This window comes from Coregonus clupeaformis, chromosome 20 (genome assembly GCF_020615455.1).
Source record: "Coregonus clupeaformis isolate EN_2021a chromosome 20, ASM2061545v1, whole genome shotgun sequence".
Taxonomy (NCBI): domain Eukaryota; kingdom Metazoa; phylum Chordata; class Actinopteri; order Salmoniformes; family Salmonidae; genus Coregonus; species Coregonus clupeaformis.
Window position 1 is genome coordinate 18206910 of NC_059211.1, and position 12037 is coordinate 18218946.

The following is a 12037-nucleotide window of genomic DNA, read 5'->3' on the forward strand; positions in this document are numbered from 1 at the left end:
ATTTCCTGAAGTCCACGATCATCTCCTTTGTTTTGTTGACACCACAAAACAAAGGAGATTATTTTCCTGGCACCACAGAGCCCTCACCTCCTCCATGTAGGCGGTCTCGTCATTGTTGGTAATCAAGCCTACTACTGTTGTGTCGTCTGCAAACTTGATGATTGCGTTGGAGGCGTGCTTGGCCATGCAGTCATGGGTGAACAGGGAGTACAGGAGTGGGCTGAGCACGCACCCTTGTGGGGCCCCTTCACTACCTGGGGGCGGCCCGTCAGGAAGTCCAGGACCCAGTTGCACAGGGCGGGGTTCAGACCCAGGGCCTCGAGCTTAATGATGAGCTTGGAGGGTACTATGGTGTTGAATGCTGACCTATAGTCAATGAACAGCATTCTTACATAGTTATTCCTCTTGTCCAGATGGGATAGGGCAGTGTGCAGAGTGATGGCGATTGCATCGTCTGTGGATCTATTGGGGCGGTAAGCAAATTGAAGTGGGTCTAGGGTGGCAGGTAAGGTAGAGGTGATATGATCCTTGACTAGTCTCTCAAAGCACTTCATGATGACAGAGGTGAGTGCTATGGGGCGGTAGTCATTTAGTTCAGCTACCTTTGCTTTCTTGGGTACAGGAACAATGGTGGCCATCTTGAAGCATGTGGGGACAGCAGACTGGAATAGGGAGAGATTGAATATGCCCGGAAACCCACCAGCCAGCTGGTCTGCGCATGCTCTGAGGGGGCTAGGGATGCCGTCTGGGCCGGCAGCCTTGCGAGGGTTAACACGTTTAAATGTTTTACTCACGTCGGGTATGGAGAAGGAGAGCCCACAGTCCTTGGTAGCGGGCTGTGTCGGTGGCACTGTGTTATCCTCAAAGCGGGTGAAGAAGGTGTTTAGCTTGTCCAGAAGCAAGATGTCGGTCTCGGCGACGTGGCTGGTTTTCCTTTTGTAGTCCGTGATCGTCTGTAGACCCTGCCACATACGTCTTGTGTCTGAGCCGTTGAATTGCGACTCCACTTTGTCTCTATACTGACGTTTTGCTTGTTTGATTGCCTTGCGGAGTGAATAACTACACTGTTTGTATTCTGCCATATTCCTAGTCAACTTGCCATGGTTAAATGCGGTGGTTCACGCTTTCAGTTTTGCGCGAATGCTGCCATCTATCCACGGTTTCTGGTTAGGGTAGGTTTTAATAGTCACAGTGGGTACGACATCTCCTATACACTTCCTGATAAACTCAGTTACCGTATCAGTGTATTCATCTAAATTATTTTCGCAAGCTACCCGGAACATATCTCAGTCTCTGAAGTGGTGGGTGGTGTGTGCGCCTCCTAAGTCGACCCAGCAGGCCGCCTCGAGCGCCTCTCCTCCATGGGCGATGTTTTGGGTCGGCCTCTGGAATCAGTTCAATTGTTCTGGGGAGGGTGAATAAAGGATCTGCTTCTGGGAAGTCATATTCCTGGTCGTAATGCTGGTAGTTCTGGTGAGTTACCGCCGCTCTGATATCCAATAGTTCTTACCGGCTGTATGTAATGACACAAAACATTTCCTGAGCTAATAATGTAAGAAATAATAAATAAATAAAAAATACCGCAAAGTTTCCTAAGAGCTAGTCGCGAGGCCGCCATCTCCGTCGGCGGTGTGGCTATGGATGAGGTCCTCCGTGTCCTCCACCGCCTTCGACACTACCCTAGAGGATTTACCTTCAATTAGCGGAGGGCCTTCTACCACGAGTCGTCCCAGCGAGCCAGTCCCCCATCCTACCCAGCAGTCCACCCAGGTCAGCGATGCCCAACTGTCCCTCCCGGACAAGTATGATGGGACTCCATCCAAATGCCGTGGCTCCCTACTCCAGTGCTCCCTCTATTTCGCCCATCAGACGGGAGCCCCCACCACCGAGAGGTCCAAGGTTGCCACGGTCATTTCCCTGCTGACCGGACAGGCGTTGGAGTGGGCTACGGCCGTCTGGGAGAGAGGAGAGGAAGAGCTGGGTTCCGATGATGGGGTTCATGGCTATGTTCAGGGTGGTCTTTGACCATCCACCAGAGGGCAGCGCGGGAGGTGAGCACCTACTCTAACTCCGGCAGGATGCCCAGACCGCTGCGGAGTACGCCCTTGCCTTCCGGACGGTGGCAGCCTCAAGCGAATGGAATGATCCGGCGCTCCGCAACCTATTCCCGAAGAGGAACGAGAACCTTTCCCTGGACGCGCTCATCGCGATGGCCATCCGCCTGGACAACTTACTTCGGGAGCGCCGACGCCCTCCTCTCTCCTCACCCTCCTCCTTTGGCCGTCCTGAGGCAGAGCCTAAACCTATGGAGATAGGGGTAACACACCTCTCTGTGGCAGAGCGACATCGCCGGAGACAGCTGGGGCTGTGTCCCTATTGCGGCCAGGAGGGGCACCGGCTCCAGCAGTGTCCAGTGCGTCCTAACCCGAAGTCCACTGGGGCAGAGGGACGGCCTCGTGATCCTCCGTCTCCCAGGGTAGATGTGAGTATTCCTTCATCGTTTTCCGCCAAACCCTTCCTGGTTTTCATTTCACTGGGTGGCTGTTCCTCAAGTGTTGTCTCCAAGGCTCTAGTGGACTCCGGTTGTGCATATGGATCATTTCTGGGAACTTTTATTTCAGCTCATGAAACATGGAACCAACACTTTACATGTTGCGTTTTATATTTTTGTTCAGTATATTTGGCTGCATCTGCAGGGCGAGTGCAGGTACCACCTGTGCCATAAAAGTGTTGGGGTCTTGGGACTGGCAGAGGTAGTACACTTACTCACATACAGGGAGAATAAAACTAGAGGTGACATGATTTTCTGTTCTTGACAGAAACATGTACATCACATTGTTGAGGCATTTATGTCAATAGTTTATTCTTCTGTTTTCCCTAGGGCGCATGTTTGGAGTTGGTTGCTCCATGGGACCTGTCCTCCACTACTGGTATCCGTGGCTGGACAAAATCTACATTGGCAAAGCCTTGCACACTTTAGGCAAGAAAGTCTTAGTGGACCAGCTGGTTAGCTCACCAATCCTTGGAGCTTGGTACTTTATAGGTAAGAATGAAATGCAGAGGCTCTTTTGGCTTCCATTCATTCCAGGTATAATTTATTTTGCATTAAAATAATTGTAAATAACATTATCATATGCAATATATCAAGTGTCTTAGCACAAGAAGAAATAGGCCTACACCCCTTTCAGCCTTTTCACTAGTCTTGTTTATCTATAGGCGTTTTCACATTGGGATTAGGATTGGCTCGGGGGTGAAATGATCTGGGCCCGGTTTCCCAAAAGCATCTGAAGGCTAAGTTCATCGTTAGAACCTTCGTAGGAGCGTCGTTAAATCTCTGAGCTGTTTCCCAAAACCATCGTTATTAATGTTGCACTTGAAAACGCTCTTAATCTTAATGCCTGCCTCAGACCACTCGTAGAACAGCTAAATGCGTCGTTTGACGCAGGAGGGCAAAAAAGCATCTCTTTATACACAGAAGACCTCCGCTAAACATAGAATCACATGGTTTATCAGTCTCTCTGTGACCACTGATAACTTCAGAATAAAGTTGACTACAAATACAATGTCTTTGTATAAATTGCAATCAAGCGATTTATAAAAATTTGCTTCAAATTAACAACATGCATTCCAGTCTTTCCTGGCTGAGGGTTGACGAGAGATTAACTGCTTCTCTTCTAGTTATGAGAAATATTACTGTGAAGAAAATTCTAGATTGTCTGCATAATCAAATGACATTCAGCTCAGACACCCATACATACAGTGCCTTGCAAAAGTATTCATCCCCCTTGGCGTTTTTCCTATTTTGTTGCATTACAACCTGTAACTTAAATTGAATTTTATTTGGATTTCACACCAACCCTAAAAACTGTCTACATAAAATCTCCTCTCTTCCGGGGCAGGTCACTGCACTGCAAGGGCAGCAATAATGGGCTTGTAAAAGCACTGAAACATATGCGGCTAGAATCTTCTCAAAACTCAAAATGTAGGGATCTCTTTGTAATACATAACTACAGTGCCTTGCAAAAGTATTCATTCCCCTTGGCATTTTTCATATTTTGTTGTATTACAACCTGTCATTTAAATTGATTTTTATTTGGATTTCATGTAATGGACATACACAAAATAGTCCAAATTGGTGAAGTGAAATTAGAAAAATAACTTGTTTCAAAGAATTCTAAAAAATGTATTACGGAAAAGTGGTGTGTGCATTTGTATTCACCCCCTTTGCTATGAAGCCCCTACATAAGATCTGGTGCAACCAATTACCTTCAGAAGTCACATAATTAGTTAGATTGCACACAGGTGGACTTTATTTAAGTGTCACATGATCTGTCACATGATCTCAGTATATATACACATGTTCTGAAAGGCCCCAGAGTCTGCAACACCACTAAGCAAGGGGCATCACCAAGCAAGCGGCACCATGAAGACCAAGGAGCTCTCCAAACAGGTCAGGGACAACGTTGTGGAGAAGTACAGATCAGGGTTGGGTTATAAAAAAATATACAATACTTTGAACATCCCACGGAGCACCATTAAATCCATTGTTAAAAATGGAAAGAATATGGCACCACAACAAACGTGCCAAGAGAGGGCCGCCCACCAAAACTCACGGACCAGGCAAGGAGGGCATTAATCAAAGAGGCAACAAAGAGACCAAAGATAACCCTGAAGGAGCTGCAAAGCTCCACAGCGGAGATTGGAGTATCTGTCCATAGCACCACTTTAAGCCGTACATTCCACAGAGCTGGGCTTTACGGAAGAGTGGCCAGAAAAAAGCCATTGCTTAAAGAGGAAAATAAGCAAACACGTTTGGTGTTCGCAAAAAAAGCATGTGGGAGACTCCCCAAACATATGGAAGAAGGTACCCTGGTCAGATTAGACAAAAATTGAGCTTTTTGGCCATCAAGGAAAATGCTATGTCTGGCGCAAATCCAACACCTCTCATCACCCCGAGAACAGGCAGGTCCACAATCAATCTCTCAAACATACCCAAGCCCAACCCCTCTCTCCCCTCCCGTCATGCTGTAATTAATCAAGGAGATGCCCAAGGAGAGACAAAGGGATTAGCCTGAACTCTGTTCAACCTCGGGTCACCCTGGATTTGCCTAAGGAGAGCCACAGGGTCACAGTCTGGTTTCAGTCACTGACAAGATAAGACAACTGTAGAATCTGACCTGAACACAGGTCAGATGCCCATTTCACACACACACAAACCCAGTGAGAGGAACCAATTAAGTTATTGCGTGGCAACAGAGATGTACCCATGTTTAACCCTGGCTCCATGTTCGTCATGTTGTGATTAACTTTGTTTATCTTACAGTTTACTGAAAAATCCTCACCACAACTTGTTAACTTATGCCAAATAATTCTGGGAAACTTGTGGGGAACATTCTACTGTTAGCTGCAAATTTGCTGCAAACTCAGTATGAATATGCAAATTAGATCAGGGTTTTGGTTACTGTGTGTTAACAACATTGAAATGTTGTATATACATAAACCAAATCACATAACTTTAAATGAACTTATTTCTCAGAGAAAAAACGAAACACAATGCAGTAAATATACTAAACATGTATTCAATGTATTAACAGATCAAAATCAATCCAATACAACTTGAAATCATCAGCATGGTAATGAAGAAAAGAGAAAAGACTGGATATTTCCCCAAATAAATTGTTTATTTAATATTTGTATGTAGCTACAACACTTTACATGAGAGAAATGTGAACACTATGGGGATGTTGACCTTAGGATGTTTAAAGGGACAACTACAAAATTATTTACAGTGCCTTTGGAAAGTATTCAGACCCCTTGACTTTTTCCACATTTTGTTATGTTACAGCCTTATTCTAAGATGGATTAAAAACAACATTTTTTCTCAGCAATATACACACAATACCCCATAATGACAAAGCGAAAACAGGTTTGTAGAAAGTTTTGCAAATGTATTACAAATATATATATATATATATATATATATATAAAAATTAAAATAAACATAGTGAGGGAAAAAAGTATTTGATCCCCTGCTGATTTTGTACGTTTGCCCACTGACAAAGAAATGATCAGTCTATCATTTTAATGGTAGGTTTATTTGAAAAAAATCCAGAAAAACGCATGTCAAAAATGTTATAAATTTATTTGCATTTTAATGAGGGAAATAAGTATTTGACCCCCTCTCAATCAGAAAGATTTCTGGCTCCCAGGTGTCTTTTATACAGGTAACGAGCTGAGATTAGGAGCACACTCTTAAAGGGAGTGCTCCTAATCTCAGTTTGTTACCTGTATAAAAGAAACCTGTCCACAGAAGCAATCAATCAATCAGATTCCAAACTCTCCACCATGGCCAAGACCAAAGAGCTCTCCAAGGATGTCAGGGACAAGATGGTGCGATTATTCGCAAATGGAAGAAACACAAAAGAACTGTCAATCTCCCTCGGCCTGGGGCTCCATGCAAGATCTCACCTTGTGGACTTGCAATGATCATGAGAACGGTGAGGAATCAGCCCAGAACTACACGAGAGGATCTTGTCAATGATCTTAAGGCAGCTGGGACCATAGTCACCAAGAAAACAATTGGTAACACACTACGCCGTGAAGGACTGAAATCCTGCAGCGCCCGCAAGGTCCCCCTGCTCAAGAAAGCACATATACAGGGCCGTCTGAAGTTTGCCAATGAACATCTGAATGATTCAGAGGAGAACTGAGTGAAAGTGTTGTGGTCAGATGAGACCAAAATCGAGCTCTTTGGCATCAACTCAACTCGCCGTGTTTGGAGGAGGAGGAATGCTGCCTATGACCCCAAGAACACCATCCCCACCGTCAAACATGGAGGTGGAAACATTATGCTTTGGAGGTGTTTTTCTGCTAAGGGGACAGGACAACTTCACCGCATCAAAGGGACGATGGACGGGGCCATGTACCGTCAAATCTTGGGTGAGAACCTCCTTCCCCCAGCCAGGGCATTGAAAATGGGTCGTGGATGGGTATTCCAGCATGACAATGACCCAAAACACACAGCCAAGGCAACAAAGGGGTGGCTCAAGAAGAAGCACATTAAGGTCCTGGAGTGGCCTAGCCAGTCTCCAGACCTTAATCCCATAGAAAATCTGTGGAGGGAGCTGAAGGTTCAAGTTGCCAAACGTCAGCCTCGAAACCTTAATGACTTGGAGAAGATCTGCAAAGAGGCGTGGGACAAAATCCCTCCTGAGATGTGTGCAAACCTGGTGGCCAACTACAAGAAACATCTGACCTCTGTGATTGCCAACAAGGGTTTTGCCACCAAGTACTAAGTCATGTTTTGCAGAGGGGTCAAATACTTATTTCCCTCATTAAAATGCAAATGAATTCATAAAATTTTTGACATGCGTTTTTCTGGATTGTTTTGTTGTTATTCTGTCTCTCACTGTTCAAATAAACCTACCATTAAAATTATAGACTGATATTTTCTTTGTCAGTGGGCAAATGTACAAAATCAGCAGGGGATCAAATACTTTTTTTCCCTCACTGTATTTACCTAAGTATTCAAACCCTTTGCTATGAGACTCAAAATTGAGCTCAGGTGCATCCTGTTTCCATTGATAATCCTTGAGATGTTTCTACAACTTCATTGGAGTCCACTTGTGGTAAATTCAATTGATTGGACTTGATATGGAAAGGCATACACCTGTCTATATAAGGTCCTACAGTTGACAGTGCATGTCAGAGCAAAAACCAAGCCATGAGGTCAAAGGAATTGTCCGTAGAGCTCCGAAACAGGATTGTGTCGAGGCACAGATCTGGGGAAGGGTACCAACAAACTTCTGTAGCATTGAAGGTCCCCAAGAACACAGTGGCCTCCATCATTCTTAAATTAATGAAGTTTGGAACCACCAAGACTCTTCCTATAGGTGTCCGCCCAGCCAAATTGAGCAATCGGTGGAGAAGGGCCTTGGTCAGGGAGGTGACCAAGAACCCGATGGTCACTCTGACAGAGCTCCAGAGTTCCTCTGTCGAGATGAGAGAACCTTCCAGAAGGACAACCATCTCTGAAGTACTCCACCAATCGGGCCTTTATGGTAGAGTGGCCAGACGGAAGCCACTCCTCTGTAAAGGGCACATGACAGCCCACTTGTAGTTTGTCAAAAGGCACCTAAAGGACTCTCAGACCATGAGAAACAAGATTCTCTGGTCTGATGAAACCAAGATAGAACTCTTTGGCCTAAATGCCAAGCGTCACGTCTGGAGGAAACCTGGCACCATCCCTATGGTGAAGCATGGTGGTGGCAGCATCATCCTGTGGGGATGTTTTTCAGTGGCAGGAACTGGGAGACTAGTCAGGATCGAGGCAAAGATGAACGGAGCAATGTACAGAGAGATCCTTGATGGAAACCTGCTCCAGAGCGCTCAGGACCTCAGACTGGGGTGAAGGTTCACCTTCCAACAGGACAACGACCCTAAGCACACAGCCAAGACAATGCAGGAGTGGCTTCAGGACAAGTCTTTGAATGTCCTTGAGTGGCCCAGCCGAGCCCGGATTTGAACTCGACATCTCTGGAGAGACCTGAAAATAGCTGTGCAGCGACGCTCCCCATCAAACCTGACAGAGCTTGAGAGGACCTGCAGAGAAGAATGGGAGAAACTCCCCAAATACAGGTGTGCCAAGCTTGTAGCATCCTACCCAAGAAGACTCGAGGCTGTAAACACTGCCAAAGGTACTTCAACAAAGTACTGAGTAAAGGGTCTGAATACTTATGTAAATATTATAGTTAATTTATTAAATTTTTAATAAATGTGCAAACATTTCTAAAAACCTGCTTTTGCTTTGTCATTATGGGGTATTGTGTGTAGATTGATGAGGGGAATAAAAAAAATATCAATTTTAGAATAAGACTGTAACGTAACAAAATTTGGAAAAAGTCAAGGGGTCTGAATACTTTCCGAATGCACTGTCTATATATATATATATATATATATATATATATATATATATATATATATATATACAGGTAAAAGTCAGTAAATTAGAATATTTTGAAAAACTTGATTTATTTCAGTAATTGCATTCAAAAGGTGTAACTTGTACATTATATTTATTCATTGCACACAGACTGATGCATTCAAATGTTTATTTCATTTAATTTTGATGATTTGAAGTGGCAACAAATGAAAATCCAAAATTCCGTGTGTCTAAAATTAGAATATTGTTAAGGGTTACATTTTGAAGACACCTGGTGCCACAAACTAATCAGCTGATTAACTCAAAACACCTGCAAAGGGCTTTAAATGGTCTCTCAGTCCAGTTCTGAAGCCTACACAAACATGGGGAAGACTTCAGATTTGACAGCTGTCCAAAAGGCGACCATCGACACATTGCACAAGGAGGGAAAGACACAAAAGGTTATTGCAGAAGAGGCTGGCTGTTCTCAGAGCTCTGTGTCCAAACACATTAATAGAGAGGCAAAGGGAAGGAAAAACTGTGGTCAGAAAAAGTGTACAAGCGATAGGGATCACCGCGCCTAGTCAAGATTGTGAAAAAAAACCCATTCAAAAATGTGGGGGAGATTCACAAGGAGTGGACAGCTGCTGGAGTCAGGGCTTCAAGATCCACCACCAAGAGACGCTTGAAAGACATGGGTTTCAACTGCCCGCATACCTCGTGTCAAGCCACTGTTGACCAAGAAAACAGCGCAGCGTCTCACCTGGGCTAAGGAAAAAAAGAGCTGGACTGCTGCTGAGTGGTCTAAAGTCATGTTTTCTGACGAAAGCTCAAATGTTGCATTTCCTTTGGAAATCGAGGTCCCAGAGTCTGGAGGAAGACAGGAGAGGCACAGGATCCACGTTGCCTGAAGTCTAGTGTAAAGTTTCCACCATCAGTGATGGTTTGGGGTGCCATGTCATCTGCTGGTGTCGGTCCACTCTGTTTCCTGAGATCCAGGGTCAACGCAGCCGTCTACCAGCAAGTTTTTAGAGCACTTCATGCTTCCTGCTGCTGACCTGCTCTATGGAGATGGAGATTTCAGGTTCCAACAGGACTTGGCGCCTGCACACAGCGCAAAATCTACCCGTGCCTGGTTTACGGACCATGGTATTTCTGTTCTAAATTGGCCAGCCAACTCCCCTGACCTTAGCCCCATAGAAAATCTGTGGGGTATTGTGAAAAGGAAGATGCAGAATGCCAGACCCAACAACGCAGAAGAGTTGAAGGCCACTATCAGAGCAACCTGGGCTCTCATAACACCTGAGCAGTGCCAGAAACTCATCGACTCCATGCCACGCCGCATTAATGCAGTAATTGAGGCAAAAGGAGCTCCAACCAAGTATTGAGTATTGTACATGCTCATATTTTTCATTTTCATACTTTTCAGTTGGCCAACATTTCTAAAAAATCCCTTTTTGTATTAGCCTTAAGTAATATTCTAATTTTGTGACACACGGAATTTTGGATTTTCATTTGTTGCCACTTCAAATCATCAAAATTAAATGAAATAAACATTTGAATGCATCAGTCTGTGTGCAATGAATAAATATAATGTACAAGTTACACCTTTTGAATGCAATTACTGAAATAAATCAAGTTTTTCAAAATATTCTAATTTACTGACTTTTACCTGTATATATATATATATATATACACACACACAGTGGGGAGAACAAGTGTTTGATACACTGCCGATTTTGCAGGTTTTCCTACTTACAAAGCATCTAGAGGTCTATAATTTTTATCATAGGTACACTTCAACTGTGAGAGACTACGCTGTCATGGATTAAAATCCTGCAGCACACGCAAGGTCCCCCTGCTCAAGCCAGTGCATGTCCAGGCCCGTCTGAAGTTTGCCTATGACCATCTGGATGATCCAGAGGAGGAATGGGAGAAGGTCATGTGGTCTGATGAGACAAAAATATAGCTTTTTGGTCTAAACTCCACTCGCCGTGTTTGGAGGAAGAAGAAGGATGAGTACAACCACAAGAACACCATCCCAACCGTGAAGCATGGAGGTAAAAACATCATTCTTTGGGGATGCTTTTCTGCAAAGGGGACAAGACGACTGCACTGTATTGAGGGGAGGATGGATGGGGCCATGTATCGCGAGATCTTGGCCAACAACCTCCTTCCCTCAGTAATAGCATTGAAGATGGGTCGTGGCTGGGTCTTCCAGCATGACAACGACCCGAAACACACAGCCAGGACAACTAAGGAGTGGCTCCGTAAGAAGCATCTCAAGGTCCTGGAGTGGCCTAGCCAGTCTCCAGACCTGAACCCAATAGAAAATCTTTGGAGGGAGCTGAAAGTCCATATTGCCCAGCGACAGCCCCGAAACCTGAAGGATCTGGAGAAGGTCTGTATGGAGGAGTGGGCCAAAATCCCTGCTGCAGTGTGTGCAAATCTGGTCAAGACCTACAGGAAACATATGATCTCTGTAATTGGAAACAAAGGTTTCTGTACCAAATATTAAGTTCTGCTTTTCTGATGTATCAAATACTTATGTCATGCAATAAAATGCAAATTAATTACTTAAAAATCATAAAATGTGATTTTCTGGATTCTTGTTTTAGATTCCGTCTCTCACAGTTGAAGTGTACCTATGATAAAAATTACAGACCTCTACATGCTTTGTAAGTAGGAAAACCTGCAAAATCGGCAGTGTATCAAATACTTGTTCTCCCCACTGTATATATATATATTTTATTTTTTATAGCAAACTGAAACAAAGCCCTATTGGCTAAGTAGGATTGATTATTCAAATGTATTTATATTATTTCACGAACCAAACAGTCCAAACATCAGACTAAAGCCTCAACTGAACTTGATTTGCACACTCAGATTGCAATCGGAGAAAAACAAAGCGTGCGTGTGTGAGACAGTTTGTCTTAAGTGGTTTAACACAGTCTGTCTGTCAGACAGTGCCAGAGCTAATCAATAGATTATCACATTCGCTGACACACTTCAGCTATCTTAAGTGACAGCACATACACATCCTGCTGTTTTGCCATACAATAATGGTCTAAATTTGGGTTTAGTCAAAACATTGTTACACAGAAAACAAGTGTAAAA